Genomic DNA, 17,572 nt, shown 5'->3' with positions numbered 1-17,572 from the left:
GGATGGCATCACTGACTCGATGGACGTGGGTTTGGGTGAACTCCAGGAGTTGATGATGGACCGGGAGGCCTGGAGTGCTGCGATTCATGGGTCGCAAAGAGTCAGACATGACCGAGCAACTGAACTGAACTGAACATATAAACAACTTCATATGATATTTGTCTGTCTGACTTACTTCAATCATTATGACAATCCATAGGTCCATCCATGTAGCTGCAAATCGTATTATTTCATTTTTTATGACCGAGTAATATTCCATTTTCTATATATGCCACATCTTTTTATCTGTTCCTCTGTCAGTGGACATGTAGGTTGCTTCCATGTATTGGCTATTGTAAATAGTGAGGCAATGAACACTGGGGTGCATGTATCTTTTTGAATTATGTGAAACCACTTTAAATTTAGACAAATAACAGAGAATGACCTTAATAGCAAATCAGAGCATTCATGTATGCAGGTCTTCCTCTACATAGGAAAAATAGAGGATGATGAGTCTTGGAAATTAACGTTATGGTTGGATGTTCTCCCAGAGTGTGATGAGCAGAGAACCAAGAAAGGCACACCTATGCTACATCTGTTACACTGAAAAGTGTGGCACTTGGTCAGTACTCAATGAAGGTAGGTCCCTTTCTGCAAAGTATTTCCACGTCTCATTTTTTCACCCTATATATTGAAAAGAAAATCCCAAGGAATAAACTGTTATTGTACTGCTACATAAGAATCTTTACTCACTGAACCTGACTAGATGATTCTGTAGCTTGGTCTCTGCATCCTGAATATTCTGAGTTTGCACTCTCTCTGTGGAAATTGATCACGTATTCCTCTGGCCATTGAGCTGTGATAGGAAAGATTTTCCTGCCTGGAGTCCAAACTGAGCATGCGTCTGGCATAAACAAAGACCCATGACACTTTTTGTTTGTTGGTTGGTTTTGGCCATGCCAAATAGCTTATGGGATCTTAGTTCCCTGATCAGGGATTGAACCCATGCCCCTGTATGGAAGTGCCGAGTCCTAACCACAGGACTGCCAGGGAAGTGCGCCATGACACTGTCTGTGTAATGTCATTGGACTGACACTACTGACTGTTGATCCCTGTGTCCCCAGGGCTCAGTGGTGACATTTTGTACTACAAAGACACATGTGTGTGTGCATGCTAAGTTGCTTCAGTTGTGTCCAGATCTTTGTGACCCCAAGGACTTTGCTTGCCAGGCTCCCCTGTCTGTGGGATTCTCCAGGTAAAAGTACTGAAGTGGGTTGCCTTGCCCTCCTCCAGGGGATCTTCGTAACTCAGGGATCGAACCCAGGTCTCCGACATTGCAGGCAGATTCTTTACCAGCTGAGCCACAGGAAGCCCCAAAATATCTATTCCAGTGCTGAATTTGAGAGAATTTCAAAGAAAGTCTCATAGAAAGTCTCAGCTATGAGGTGTGGTTTCTAGAACCGACCTCTTTGTGTAAGCGAAAAGTGGTTAGAAGGGACATGAAGAAAGCAAAAGCATGACGTAACCATGTCACACAAAGGAGATAGGTCTCCAACAAACAGCATGTTGAGAAAGTGAAAGGAAATAGGGTTAATTAGATCTTCAAAGTTCAGATGACAGAGGATGCTGACCAGAAAGATTATAAATTTTAACTACAAACTATTCAAGAAACATTTGTTTCTTAAGAAGGACAGAAACTATTGACAAGTAAAACTAATATAACTTTGCCTAAGACATGTTTTTGTGCCTTTACTTCAGGTTCCTTCATTTTGTGAAAAGGGGAGGAAAGCAAAATAAATATTTTTAAAGAACAAAACAAACGAACCCAAAATAGAATGGCATTCTGGGTAAGCCAGAATACCTGCAACACAAATTTAAATAGATCCAGTACTTAATATCATTCCTAATATCTATATTAGAAATGTTCATTCAATAAACATTTATGAATTCCCTACCATATGCCAGACACTGAGGATACAGTATTTACAAGACAGATATGACCTCTAACCTCATGGAACTTGCAGGCATTAAAAACATGATTGCATTTATTTTTACCTTTATAACTTTGTAAAAACTAAACAGATAACTCTTGAGATTTTTTTGCTGGGTGTTGGAGATACAAAGATTGACATCCACAAGGAAGTGAAAGGTAAATCTACCTGGCTGTGACCATATTACATTAGTAAAACTTTCCCAGTTGTCACCCTTAATATCCAATACTGCTGTCTCCTTTGCCCTTTGAGTTGGAGATCAAATCATCATCTCAATCCACCTGCACCAATTACAAAGTACAGACACTTACCATTGAACACTAACGGAGGAACCTGTGACTTCTCCCACTGAGCGAAATTTCTCTGCCTTATCGAACCTCCGCTGACATGAAACAGGCCTCATCATTTCTGTTTCAGAAAGCAGAGAGCTGCCTTCTCTTTTATCTGCGAGTTTATAGAACCCATAAGATCTGAAAATCCTATTTTAGAATATGGCATGGTGAAGAACTGAACATAAAGTACCTGATCCAATAGCTCTCTGTCTAGGACTTGTCTTTATGTGTTAAGAAGAGATTTATTTTTAAAAATGAGCCCCCTTATGGTTTAAGCTTCTTTAAGGCAATGTAGAGACAAAGGTAAGCTGATCACCCTGCCCTCAGGAAACATCAGAGGGACTGCTGCTTAGTCATCAGACAAACACAAAAGACATTCAGGTAACTAAGATCATAGCATCTGGTCCCATCACTTCGTGGCAAATAAATGGGGAAACAGTGGAAACAGTGACAGACTATTTTTTGGGGCTCCAAAATCACTGCAGATGATGACTGCAGCCATGCAATTAAAAGATGCTTGTTCCTTGGAAGAAAAGTTATGACCAACCTTGACAGCATATTAAAAAGCAGAGACATTACTTAGCCAACAAAGGTCCGTCTAATCAAAGCTATGGTTTTTCCAGTAGTCATGTGAGAGTTGGACTATAAAGAAAGCTGAGTGCCAAAGAACTGATGCTTTTGAACTGTGGTGTTGGAGAAGACTCTTGAGAGTCCCTTGGACTGCAAGGAGATCCAACCAGTCTATCCTAAAGGAAATCAGCCTTGAATATTCATCGAAAGGATTGATGCTGAAGCTGAAACTCCATTATTTTGGTCACTTGATGGAAAGAGCTGACTCACTGGAAAAGACCCTGATGCTGGGAAAGATTGAAGGCAGGAGAAGAAGGGGATGACAGAGGATGAGATGGTTGGATGGCCTCACTGACTCAATGGACATGGGTTTGAGTAAGCTCTGGGAGTTGGTGATGGACAGCGAGGCCTGGAGTGCTGCAGTCCATGCGGTTGCAAAGAGTCAGACACGACTGAGCGACTGAACTGAACTATCCCTCTCAAGTCCACCCCTCTAGAAATAGATCGGGACATTCTCAAAGCACATGTTCCTCCACTGATGTGTACTGAGAACTTTTCGATTTCTGCCAATTTTGGAGCTATATAATGATTAATTGTACCGATTAGCTGACAATCATCACATCAGGAAATCCAACTGCCAGTATTGGTAATGAGACAGCAAAAATTTGAGATACATTGTTTTTTTGTCATTTTGGTCATAAATAACCTAAGAAATTCACTCCGGTCTCCTCCAACTAAAAGTATAAAATTCAAATATTATTTCCTAAAAGATTCCATGGACACCCAAATTTAGAAATGTGTGTTTAAATAAAATAAAAAATTTTAAAACAAATGTTCCATGGATTGCTTTTATTAAAAATTGGTGGAATCAAGAGATAAAAGTGATCCATGCATGATGTGCCTATAAACTGGCTTTCTGAAAGCAAAAACAAAGAGGAAATTCTGATTTGAAGTCTTTGTTGACTTCTTTAATATAAACACTCCCACCATGGCCAATTTCAAGCTACCAGTCTGAAATCACAGAACATACAGTTGGGGAGAGATGTGCCCAGTCAGCATGCCCAGTCAGCTCTCAAGAGCCTGGATAAGCCAGCTCCAGAAATCAACGGTTGTCACCTGAGGGAAAAAATAAATATTCATGTCTGACTCTTTGCGACCCCATGGACTGGAGCCCAAGAGGATCCTCTGTCCATGGGAATCTCAGACAAGAATACTGGAGTGGGTTGCCGTTCCCTCCTCCAGGGGATCTTCATGCCCCAGGGATTAAACCTGGGTCTCTTGCATTGCAGGCAGATTCTTTACCATCTGAGCAATCAGGAAAGCCCCAAATATTAATTTACTTTCTGTCAAACAGCCCAAAGACTACATCGTTTCTGGTGTAGTTCCTAGGATATCCAATTTGGAGAATTATTCTTAATGTTGGTTTTAATACTTTATGAAACTAAACATTCCTTTTATAAATCTTTTCAGTGCTTCACACTTTGATGTGATTTAGGTTTTAATATGGCAACCAATTTTCCATAATGAGAAATATAAAGGTGTGAATGTTTATTAGTAAGACAATGACATTAAAAAGATTTGTGCTACTTGTCAGTAAAAACGTTTCTATTCCTTCGGTTGAAGTAAATTTATAGCCCTCTCCGTGACTGTCCACCAGATGGCAGACATTTTGCAGCCACTTTGCAAATAAGGCATATTTGCATTTCTGCAAGGCCAAACAATACTTTTTGAAGATGTTAAAGGAAATAACGAGCACATTTGATTAAGCAACAACACATGCGGGAGCACATTTGCAATTTGGATTGTTCTCTTATTTTTCCCCTTCCAGTCCACACCTCTCTCTGGGGTTCCAGAGGGTATTATCCAACCAATTGTTCCTGACATTTTCATTCATGGAAGTATGTGAATTTGAACATGGCTAAACTGAACTTTTGGGAGACTTCCGATTGGTCCCTGGTGGGCCGCTGGCTAAGACTCCACGCTGCCAATGCAGGGGGTCCGGGTTCCACCCGTGGTCAGGGAACTAGACCCCACATGCCTCAGCTGAGTTCACATGCTGCCAGTAAAGACTGTGCATGCCACAACTGAGACTCAGCACTGCTGATAAATTATTTCATTAATTAACATTAGAAAAACCCTGAACTTTTTGATCTTTTCCTCTCTTCCAATTCTGCTTTTCTTTCAGCCTTTTCTTCCAGCTGCTCATCCCAGAAACCTAGAAATTATCCTTGATAATTTCACTCTTGTTACCTTCCACATCTAAGTGTTAGTTGCTCAGTTGTGTCTGACTCTTTGAGACCCCATGGACTGTAGCCCCACAGGTTCCTCTGGCCATGGGATTCTCCAGGCAAGAATACTGCAGTGGGTTGCCATTCCCTTCTCCAGGGGATCTTCCCAACTCAGGGATAGAACCCAGGTCTCCTGCATTGCAGGCAGGTTCTTTACGGTCTGAGCCACCACAGAAGCCTCTGGCATCAAATCCTCTTGATTCTCATCTATCATCTTTCCTGGAGATGACTGCCACAGCCTCCTAATTCATCTTCCTTCTTATATCCTCCACACAACAGAAGCAGCATTGTTTTAAATATGTAAATCTGAGAACTTGTTATCCTCCTTTTTAAATCCTTCAATGGCTTCTGTCAACTTAAAATTTTTTTCTTTCTCTATTGACTTTTTTCCTTTAAAGTGATTTATTTTTTTACTTACTGTAGTAAAGTCTCAGAATGGACTAGTAAATGTGAGCAGGTAAAAGTCACAATAATGAATTACAATGTCCCCCTGGATACAGCTACTTGGTTTGGGGCGTACTGCAAGTGATCTCCACAGAAAATAAACTGTTGCTTCACTGTCCTTGGACTCACCATCCACATGCCACGCATTACAGGAAAATTATCTGCTTGTCTACCTCAGGAAAATGAAAGGCAGATCTTAAGATCTTAATTTGAAGGACGTAAAATCTCTTGAAAGAAATTGTGATAGGAACTTTGATATGATGGTTAGATCTGAAGACAAGAATATTAAGTGCTTCTGACTAGAAGAGGTTGAGATAGACCTGCTTCAGCCCCGAGGGAGGGTTCTTCAATGTTTTGGCTATCTGCAGCTGTGTAACACACCGCCTCAACTGCAGTAGCATGGAGCAGTGGTCTGTACTTAATTATTATCTCTTACAGTGTTGGGGCTGACGGGACTTCAACCCCCTAGTCTCTCGGGGGGGTTGAAGTCAGACAGCTGTGGCTGGGGTCATTCTGAGGCTTCCTCATCCACGTGTGTGTGGGAGGATGTGGGCTGTTGGCGGGGACCTTAGCGGGGCTTTTGCCTGGAACACGTACACATGGCCTCTCTATGTGGCCTGGGCTTCCTCAAAACCACTGATGCGAGAACACAAAAGTCCTGCCACTTTGGCCCAACCGACTTGGACAGCTACGGCTTCCTAGGTGGTGCTGGTGGTAAAGAACCTGCCTGCCAATGCAGGAGACAGAAGAGACGCGGGTTTGATCCCTGGGTCAGGAAGATCCGTTGGAACGGGGCATGACGACCCACTCCAGGATTCTTGCCTGGAGAATTCCATGGACAGAGGAGCCTGGTGGGCTGTAGTCTATAGGCTGACACAGAGTCAGACACGACTGAAGCGACTTAGTCTGCACACACACGGGGCAGCTATGGAGAGTCATCCTAGCTCCAGAGCTCCCTGGGGCATTGTCCAAGACTGTCATTGAGGCTGAATCACAATTTGACTTCTCCTCCGTCCACTCCAGCTTCCTTCCTTCCCCTTCTCTTCCCTTCCACGGGTGTTAATACACAGGCACTCCTTAATAAATGTCATGCACATGTCCTCAGTTTGAGTCAGTTCCTGGGGAACCCAGCTTGCAACAACATGGGGCCGTAAACTCAGGAGGGAAGTCTAGCTAGAGAGAGCTAAATGAGCTGTAACCAATGAGCACAGCCAGTGTTGGTGCCAGAACTTTCAACTGGGTGCCTTGTGAGCAGTGTTCTCTTCTGTGTGTGTATATGTGTTTACATGGGGAGGGGTGGAAGAAACGAATTCACTTTGGGGACTTATTTTGAAGTTGCTTATATACAAGTGTACTATGACTTAGATTGTATATTTATCTTTAGGGTTTATCTGGGAGCTGATGGAGGTGTGGGGATGAGAAGAAAGTTCCCTGCATGCACTTAGACATCCCCTCACCTCAGCTCCTCTTAGGATTGCCATACGAGGTTGGCTGAAAGAGTTGAGACATTCTCCCGAAAGTCTTGTGAAGAACTGCGGCCCTTGGCATTGGTGCTGGTGTTCTGTGGCCAGAGATGAACAAGAGACTCATCATGGGGCAGATCTAGGGCCTGCTAGAGGCACAGGAATCACTGCATTCCCTGCCTGGACTAGCATCGTCCAGTAGAAGGATTCACTTGATCACTTTAAGAAGTTTGTTGTTCTACAAACAAAATGCTGGAGAGGGTTTGGGAGAAAGGGAACCCTCCTACATTGTTGGTGGGAATGTACATTGGTGTAGCCACTATGGAGAACAGCTTGGGAATACCTTAAAAAACTAAAAATAGAGCTACCATATGATCCTGCAATCCCATTCTTGGGCATATATCTGGAGAAAATCGTAATTCTAAAGGATACATGCACCCCGACATTCATTGCAGCATGATTTACAATAGCCAGGACATGGAAGCAACATAAATATCCGTCTACAGAGGAATGAATAGTGAACACGGTGATGGCATATTACTTAGCCATTAAAAGGAGTGAAATATGACATTTGCAGAGACAGGGGTGGACCTAGAACGTTTTGCAAAGCAGAAATAGAGTCACAGATGTGGAAGACAAACTCAGGCTTACCAAGGGGGGAAGGTGGGGCAAGATTAATTGGGAGATTGGGACTGACACAAACACCCTGCTAGGTAACTAGTGAGAAACTATCGTACAGCACAGGGAGCTCCACTCAGCGCTCCGTGGTGCATATATGGAGATACATATGCGTGTATACATGTGCTGCGCTTAGTCTCTCAGTCACGTCCAGCTCTTTGTGACCCCACGGACTGTAGCCTGCCAGGCATTCTCCAGGCAAGAATACTGGAGTGGGTTGCCATGCCCGCCTCCAGGGGATCTTCCCAACCCAGGGATCCAACCCAGGTTTCCCACATTGCAGGCAGATTCTTTACCATCTGAGCCCCTAGGGAAGCCTGTATATATACAAATGTATATGTATAACTGACCACTTTGCTGCGCAACTAACAGAACATTGTAAAGCAACTATAGTCCTATAAAAATTAATAGTAATTGTAAAAGAAACTTCTTGGAGACTGGGAATCTACCAAAACTCAGAGCATCAAAACCCATTATCTCCCAAGTATTAGCATGGCTTACTCTTTCTTTTTCTTTTAGGTTTTTGCCAAATATCACCTTTCAAAGAGGCTTCCTTGACCATTAATTTTATTTAAACTAGCACCTCTATAACTCTCTCCCTCTATACTGCTTTTATTTTCATCATGTTGCTTGCAACCACCAGACACAATTTTCTGTATTTACTTGTTTATTGACTATCTGTCTCATGAAAATCTAGTTCTAGAAGGGGAACAAATTGGTCTATTTTTTTTTTATTACTGTCTACTGAGAACCATGCAATAGCAACAACTTAACAGATATTTGTTGATTGAAAGATATTTGTTGATCAAAGATTTCAACTGTCTTAAATTCTAGAGAAGGAGTTGTAGATGGTGAATATCTTCTGCCCCGTGGTTTGGAGAACAGATGAAATTGGAGACTTGAAGGGGAAGTGGAGACCCAGGATGGAGAGCCTCTTCTGCTTTCCGCCTGCTGCTGGGGAACCTGGTTCCAGTCAGTTGTCAAGGTCCTGCCACGTCGTTGCCCTTGGGTTCTGTGAGACAGTCTCGTTCCTCATAACACATTCCGTTCTTCCTCCTCTGTTTCAGCTGGGTCTGTATCAACTGCCACCAAAGATTCTAACAAACAAACTTTGAGAAAGTACGTTTTAGCTTTGCCTTTTTCTCTCAAACTGCCCCTGACATTTTTCAGAAAAGCAAAGAGAAAGAGATGTTCTTTCTTCTCTTATAAAGAATTAGGCGCATGTTATTGATAAGCACTTCAGTAACATGAAGGTCAGGGTTAGGGTTTTGTTTGTGTTGGCTTGGTCTCTGCCACTCCACGAGGGCATGCAGGATCTTAGTTCCCAAACTGGGATTGAACCCGTGCCCTCAGCAATGCAAATGTGGCATTCTAACTCCTGGATCACCAGAGAATTCCCAAGGTATTTCTGATAAAGGCTTGAATCTAGGATGTTCACAAAAGTACCAGCCTTACTTTCTTTTCAGTTTGGAGATACCTGTAAAAACATATAATCTTGTGTTGTGTTCTGCTACTATAAAACTGTCTCTGCAAGATATTTATACAAAGGAATCTTTTTTAAATTTATTTTAATTGGAGGCTAATTACAATACTGTAGTGGTTTTGCCATACACTGACACGAATCAGCGATGGATGTACATGTGTTCCCCATCCTGAACCCCCCTCCCACCTCCCTCCCCATCCCATCCTTCTGGATCATCCCAGTGCACCAGCCCTGAGTGCCCTGTCTCATGCATTGAACCTGGACTGGCGATCTATTTCACATATGATAATATACATGTTTCAATGCTATTCTCTCAAATCATCCCAACCTTGCCTTCTCCCACAGATTCCAAAAGACTTCTTTACATCTGTGTCTCTTTTGCTGTCTTGCATATAAGGTCATCGTTACCATCTTTCTAAATTCCATATATATGCATTAGTAAACTGTATTGGTGTTTTTCTTTCTGGCTTACTTCACTATGTATAATAGGCTCCAGTTTCATCCACCTCATTAGGACTGATTCAAATGCATTCTTTTTCAAAGGAATCTTTTAAAGACAGACAGACTTGCAGAAAGATTGCTTTTGTGTCCTCTGAAAAGTTTCCCTGCAACCTCCAACAGTCTGCAGTTCTAATTGGTTATCTTAATAATTTGCTTCCCTAGTAATTATTTTAAAACTGATATCTCTACTTTTTAAAAGGCAATGAGATATTTATGAGGTTTCTCTGTCAAGCCAGGAGAAGAGTTTTAGAACGTCCTTTTTCCTCCCTTTGTGCACAAATGAACAGCACATCTGTGACTCTTTTCTCACTCAAACAAAAAGGTGAGTGCTTCTGTCTCATTATCTGGGACTAGTCAAGGCTTCAACTACTTCCGGTTTCAAACTCATTCTTATCACTAACATCCAGTTTATTTTAATGTTGGGAAAAATATTTGAATCCCGTGGGTCTTTATTTCCCAAACAATATTAAAAGATGAGTGTTTTCATTCCTGGAGTATAAAATTACTTCTTATCAGGATCCTAGGGGTCGAGCATGACTGCTACTTAAAGAAAAAATAACTTGATTTTTGAGGTCTCTTTGGGAAGCAGGAAACACTCTGTAGAATCCGTTTGTGGGGAAAGCAAACTCACTTTTGGTTGCACATCCAAATATCTTACCTGGTGTGCTTGAATGGTGTCTCCTGGGGTTTAAACATCTGCTTGGTTCTAGGTTGTTTGTACAGGCCTGGGCACCACAAAGCGAGGAAGGAGACTAACACGTTGCTGGTGAATTGCAACCTTGCATCTTTGATGAAATTGGGCCAGGGTCTCCCTTAAACTAAAGATGCCTGCTGCTGCTGCTGCTGCTAAGTCGCTTCAGTCGTGTCCAACTCTGTGCAACCCCATAGACGGCAGCCCACCAGGCTCCCCTGTCCCTGGGATTCTCCAGGCAAAGATGCCTAGGATTTCTCAAATGTGTGGGGTTTTTTGCCATGTTTGTGCAAAAAAAACAAAAAACAAAAAAACAGAGTTTTACAATCTCTCTTTTTTATGCTCTTGGTCAATACTGATTCACCTACCTAATCACATTATGCCAGGCAATTAAGGCACAAAACATTGATATATATTATATATAATATACATATAAACATTGTAATATGTAATATATATACTATATATAAAAACACTGTAATATGTAACATATTACATATGTTATATACATATGGGGAAATATTGGGATATATATTATATCACAAAGGTAATCTGATTCACAGGCTCTGATTTCTTCATTTGCTTCTAATCCTTACAGAGCACTCTCTTCACTTTTCCCAATTTGTTAAGAAGTGATATTTCTTTCCTTAATTGCTTTTCTAAATTAACTTTTGGGTTCTGAATGCAGTTTATTTAATAACAGCTTGTAGTTCAGTTCAGTTCAGTTGCTCAGTTGTGTCTGACTCTTTGTGACCCCATGGACTGCAGCATCCCAGGCCTCCCTGTCTATCACCAACTCCCAGAGCTTACTCAAACTCATGTCCATCATGTCAGTGATGCCATCCAACCATCTCATCCTCTGCTGTCCCCTTCTCCTTCTGCCTTCAATCTTTCCCAGTATCAGGGTCTTTTCAAATGAGTCAGTTCTTCACATCAGGTGGCCAAAATATTGGAGTTTCAGCTTCAGCATCAGTCCTTCCAATTAATATTCAGGGCTGATTTCCTTTAGGATGGACTGGTTGGATCTCTTTGATGTCCAAGGGACTCTCAAGAGTCTTCTCCAACACCACAGTTCAAAAACATCGGTTCTTCGATGCTCAGCTTTCTTTATAGTCCAACTTTCACATCCATACGTGACTACTGTAAAAACCATAGCTTTGACTAGATGGAATTTTGTCAGCAAAGTAATGTCTCTGCTTTTTAGGTTTGTCATGCTGCCTAGGTTTGTCATAGCTTTTCTTCCAAGGAGCAAGCGTCTTTTAATTTCATGGGTGCAGTCACCATCTGCAGTGATTTTGGAGCCCCCCAAAATAAAGTCTGTCTCTGTTTCCACTGTTTCCCCATCTATTTGCCATGAGGTGATGCGAATGGATGCCATTTTCTTAGTTTTCTGAATGTTGAGTTTTAAGCCAACTTTTTCACTCTCCTCTTTCACTTTCATCAAGAGGCTCTTTAGTTCTTCTTTGCTTTCTGCCATAAGGTTGGTGTCATCTGCATATCTGAGGTTATTATTTCTCCCAGCAATCTTGATTCCATCTTGTGCTTCTTCTGGTCCGGCATTTCTCATGACGTACTCTCCATATAAGTTAAATAAGCAGGGTGACAATATACAGCCTTGACATACTCCTTGCCTGATTTGGAACCAGTCTGTTGTTCCATGTCCAGTTCTAACTGTTGCTTCTTGATCTGCATACAGATTTCTCAGGAGGCAGGTCAGGTGGTCTGGTATTCTCATCTCGTGAAGAATTTTTCACAGTTTGTTGTGATCCACACAGTCAAGGGCTTTGGCATAGTCAATAAAGCAGAAGTAGATGTTTTTCTGGAACTCTCCTGGTTTTTCAATGATCCAACAGATGTTGGCAGTTTATCTCTGGTTCCTCTGCCTTTTCTAAATCCAGCTGAAACATCTGGAAGTTCACAGCTTATGTACTGTTGAAGCCTGGCTTGGAGAATTTTGAGCATTATTTTGCTAGTTTGTGAGATGAGTGCAATTGTGTGGTAGTTTGAACATTCGTTGGCATTGCCTTTCTTTGGGATTGCAAACTGACCTTTTTCAGTCCTGTGGCCACTACTGAGTTTTCCAAATTTGCTGGCACATTGAGTGCAACATTTTCAGAGCATCATCTTTTGGGATCTGAAATAGCTCAACTGGAATTCCATCACCTCCACTATGTAGTTTGTAGTGATGCTTCCTAAGGCCCACTTGACTTCACATTCCAGGATGTCTGGCTCTAGGTGAGTGATCACACCATTGTGATTATCTGGGTCCTGAAGATCTTTTTTGTATAGCTCTTCTGTGTATTCTTGCCACCTCTACTTAATATCTTCTGCTTCTGTTATGTTCATACCATTTCTGTCCTTTATTGAGCTCATGTTTGCATGAAATGTTTTCTTGGTATCTCTTTTTCTTGAAGAGATCTCTAGTCTTTTTCATTCTATTGTTTTCCTCTATTTCTTTGCATTGATCACTGAGGAAGTCTATCTTATCTCTTATTGCTATTCTTTGGAACTCTGTGTTCAAATGCATATATCTTTCCTTTTCTCCTTTGCCTTTCACATCTTGTCTTTTCTCAGCTATTTGTAAGCCTTCCTCAGACAGCCATTTTGTTTTTTTGCATTTCTTTCTCTTGGGGATGGTCTTGATCACTGCCTCATGTACAGTGTCACGAACGTCCATCCATAGTTCTTCAGGCACTCTGTCTATCAGATTTAATCCCTTGAATCTATTTGTCACTCCCACTGTATAATCGTGATTTGCTTTAGATCATACCTGAATGGTCTAGTGGTTTTCCCTACTTTCTTCAATTTAAGTCTGAATTTGGCAATTAGGAGTTCATGATATGAACCACAGGCAGCTCCTGGTCTTGTTTTTGCTGACTGTATAGAGCTTCTCCATCTTTGGCTGCAAAGATTATAATCAATCTGATTTCGGTATTGACCATCTGGTCATGTCCATGTGTAGAGTCTTCTCTTGTGTTGGTGGAAGACAATGTTTACTATGACCAATGCGTTCTCTTGGCAAGACTCTGTTAGCCTTTGACCTGCTTTATTTTGTATTCCAAGGTCAAATTAGTATTCCAAGGCCAAATGACAGCTTGTAGCTTCCTATATATTTATATGCTATCAGCAGTTAGGTACCCATTTATTGAAGCTTCTCTTAACCAGTCCCTCATTTAGGCATGAAGTCTCTGGACAATTCCCTTGGGGTTTTTTTTTTTCTCCTTTTAAAAAAATGTTTTCCAATTATTGGATTCTCAAGGCCACATTGCTAGTAGATGAGAAAGCCAAAGTTCAAACCAGGCATTCTCTTTCTTGGCCTGGAACCTCAGTCAGTATAGCGTTTTTATAGAAGAGTAGACAGGGAATGAGCGTGAGGCAAAACACTGCGGACAGGGCAGAGGCTCCAGTGCGCTTGTTCTCAACACCAGTCCAGGGCTCCTCATGGAGCAGGCGGGGTACTGTTCCCACCGAGTCTAAACTATACTGCTCACTGCAGGACAGGCCAATAACTGAGATATGAGTTCTTGGGGCAAGGAATACCAACTTCATTCCAAAAGCCCAGCTAACCAAGAAGATGGTGGGCTCATGCCCCAAAGAACCATCTTGCCAGCGTCAGAATTCAGACTCCTTTTATACTAAAAGGGGAGGAAGTAAAGTCAAACACTTCCTGGTTCCCATCAGCCTCCAGAGGGGATGTGTTAATTTCTTCCTCCCTACAGTCATTCACGAGTGGGCCTGTTAAAGATGTTTCCTGTGAGCTAAACAAAGGTATTTTAGCTTAATGCTCATTACCTGGGAGGCAGAGTTCCCAGAGATTGGCCATTATGTATAACTTAAGCTTATAGGCAACATCTCTCTAGTGATTAACTTGTAATAGAATACAACATATTCTTCCCTATTACAGTACCATAGTCACATCAATTTATACCATAGTTAAATCTTCAAACTTTATTTTTGTACACCTTTGGGTCCTCATGAAAATGGAATTTTTGGGTAACATATTTTTCCAAAGTTCCCGAAGTAGGGCATGCAGGTTGGTATCCCTCTCCCAAGCTGGGAAACACACCCGTGAGCATGTGCACAAAATCCATATGTTGAAGCCCTGATCCTCAGAGTGATGGAGCTGGAGATGGGCCTCTAGGAAGTCATTAGGTTAGATGAGGTCACAAAATGGGGTTCTCACGACTGAATGAGTGTCCTTATAAGAAGGGGCCAGAGAGCAGGCTACTAGCCTCTGCATATGAGGGCACAGCAAGAAGCCAACCAGCTGAAAACCAGGAAGGGGGGCCTATCCAGACACCAAATCCACGAGCACCTTGAACTTGAACTTCCCAGTCTCTACAACTGTGAGAAATAAATGTCTGTTATTTAAGCCATCTCACCTATGGTATTTTAACTCCCAAATAGACTGAGACAATAAGAAAATTGAGTAGATTTAGAAATGCATTTTCCCACAGAAAAATGGATTTAAATAGTAATTCACTTCTGAGGGGAGGCCACTAACTGAATTCATAATGGAGTGGAAAGAGCAAGTATTTTTAAATGAAAAGACAATGTTTTAAAAAACTGTGGCAATTTTTTTTTTCCCAATGAAACAGGAAAAATAGGCATTAGTCTGTGGGTCAGGAGCCATGGGTTCAGTCTTCTGCTCTTTGAGGTCTGGCTGTGTGAATTTAACCAGGTCATTTTACCCCTCCAGCCTTCAATTTCTTCATTTGTAAAATTAAAGAGTGAAAGAGGTTACAGTAAAAAGCATACTTTAAACAGTGTCCTTCCCATTCCTATACCCACTTGAAGGAACTGAAGGAAGCTAATTAGAGAAGGAAACTCTACTACACTGTGGCTATGAAAGGCCCTAACCTCATACACAATCTCTGAAGAACATTATCCACAAACAGCCTCACTAGAAGTCAATTAGCAGAGAAGCCGGGTTCTGATGTTCCTGGAAACATGCAACCTATGGAGATAAAATGGAGGCACCTCTAATTCTACCCGACTTCCCTGGTTGCTCAGATGGTAAAGCGTCTGCCTACAATGCGGGAGACCCGGGTTCAATCCCTGGGTTGGGAAGGTCTCCTGGAGAAGGAAATGGCAACCCACTCCAGTATTCTTGCCTGGAGAATCCCATGGATGGAGGAACCTGGTAGGCCACAGTCTATGGGGTCGCAAAGAGTCGGACACGATGGAGCGACTTCACTCTCACTTAATTTTACCCAGTTTACAGAAATGAGAGCTTCAGAGGATGAGGTGGGTTTCAGGAAAGAGAGCAAACCTCTTGCTTTGAGTCATTTCCTTACTAAAGGTCTCCAGGAAGTAATGGCATGTCCAGAAATTCTATTTAGGATGGGTTAGAGGCTGCATACTGGTTAGAAGATAAGCCTTAAAGCTGATTTTATAAAGCTGCTGCTGCTGCTAAGTTGCTTCAGTCGGGATTTCCTGGGATTTTCCAGGCAAGAGTACTGGAGTGGGGTGCCATTGCCTTCTCCGGATTTTATAAAGCACAGTATATCAATCAGACTGAGGAAATGTCAAAGGTTACCATTAAAGAATTGGGGATGAGGACACTGATGAAATTATGCGGTGAGCAATTCCCCAGGTAACCTTCGGCTCTGCCATTGCTGAAAATAATGGGATAGAAGGAGGAACGCTTGAATAAAGGAGACATTTCTTTTTTTTTCTTCTTAGAAACTACTTGGAGAATAGTATAGGGAAAGTGCTGAAGACTCAAGCTCAGAGCAGCTGACAGCTATGCCATCCTTCCTGTCTCACTTGGTGTCCCTCGAGTGCCTGGAGTAGGGAATTGGGACCACGGAAGCCTCAAAGTTAATGTACATCATGGTTAATTCCCGTCTAGTGGCTGGACGGAGAGTTTTGCAGGTTTTGGCAGGGCCCAGTAACATAATTCTTACTAATACAGTGAGGCCAGAGTTCCGGCCCTGTCAGGGTTACCCCTTTGGCAACTGGTGTGAGCAACTGCCCAGATACTATTCTCTTTCTGTGGCTGAACAGTGGATGGAAATAGGTTTAACTTGTTTCTTGTGAGACCTCTGACAGCTAGCTGAAACTTCGGTGATTCTGACAAAACCACAGCTCTGGCTGAAAACCAAGATGAAAACCCACTGGAGCTATCCAATGAGAACACAACGTACTCTGGGAAAGGGGGGTACAAGGACACCCTCGGGGACACAGGTCTACCTGGAGAGTTATATTGAGCTGTGAGCAAAAAACAAATCCTTCTGACAAGAATTGCAGCTGATTAAGAACTACTGGGGAAAAGCAGAGTCTGAACTGAGAACCACCTATACCACCGCCCTGAGATTGTTGGATAACTAATGCCATAGCCAATGCGGCTAATCCAGAGAGTGATCTTTCATCTGAAAATGGAGACTACTTCCATAAGGTGATTATCAAAAACAAACTATAGACAATTCCCAAGGAGCTTCCCAGAAGGCATTAGATATGAACATGGAATCAGATCAGATCAGATCAGTCACTCAGTCGTGTCCGACTCTTTGCGACCCCATGAATTGCAGCACACCAGGCCTCCCTGTCCATCACCAACTCCCGGAGTTCACTCACACTCACGTCCATCGAGTCAGTGATGCCATCCAGCCATCCCATCCTTTGTTGTCCCCTTCTCCTCCTGCCCCCAATCCCTCCCAGCATCAGAGTCTTTTCCAATGAGTCGACTCTTCGCATGAGGTGGCCAAAGTACTGGAGTTTCAGCTTTAGCATCATTCCCTCCAAAGAAATCCCAGGGCTGATCTCCTACAGAATGGACTGGTTGGATCTCCTTGCAGTCCAAGGGACTCTCAAGAGTATTCTCCAACACCACAGTTCAAAAGCATCAATTCTTCAGCGCTCAGCCTTTTTCACAGTCCAACTCTCACATCCATACATGACCATTGGAAAAACCATAGCCTTGACTAGATGAACCTTTGTTGGCAAAGTAATGTCTCTGCTTTTGAACATGCTATCTAGGTTTGTCATAACTTTCCTAAGGAGTAAGCATCTTTTAATTTCATGGCTGCAGTCACCATCTGCAGTGATTTTGGAGCCCACAAAAAGAAAGTCTGACACTGTTTCCACTGTTTCCCCATCTATTTCCCATGAAGTGATGGGACCGGACGCCATGATCTTTGTTTTCTGAAT

At 42.3% G+C, this 17,572-nt stretch overlaps 1 protein-coding gene, 1 non-coding gene and 1 pseudogene across 2 annotated transcripts in view; 1 reads left to right on the top strand and 2 right to left on the bottom strand.

The window, feature by feature from the left end:
• The window catches only part of LOC138987878 (uncharacterized), a 165,885-nt gene that overhangs the window by 31,662 nt on the left and 116,651 nt on the right, over positions 1-17,572 (bottom strand). The window lies entirely within an intron of this gene.
• On the bottom strand, positions 1,814-1,872 carry LOC138988032 (U7 small nuclear RNA). The gene has a single exon (XR_011464376.1). It is a non-coding gene; the product is annotated as a U7 small nuclear RNA (small nuclear RNA).
• Positions 6,204-17,572, top strand: part of LOC138988006 (14-3-3 protein theta-like) — a 107,504-nt pseudogene continuing 96,135 nt past the window's right edge.

This window comes from Bos mutus, chromosome 5 (genome assembly GCF_027580195.1).
Source record: "Bos mutus isolate GX-2022 chromosome 5, NWIPB_WYAK_1.1, whole genome shotgun sequence".
Taxonomy (NCBI): domain Eukaryota; kingdom Metazoa; phylum Chordata; class Mammalia; order Artiodactyla; family Bovidae; genus Bos; species Bos mutus.
The sequence above is the reverse complement of the archived record's forward strand: the minus strand, read 5'-3'. Positions and strand labels throughout refer to the sequence as shown.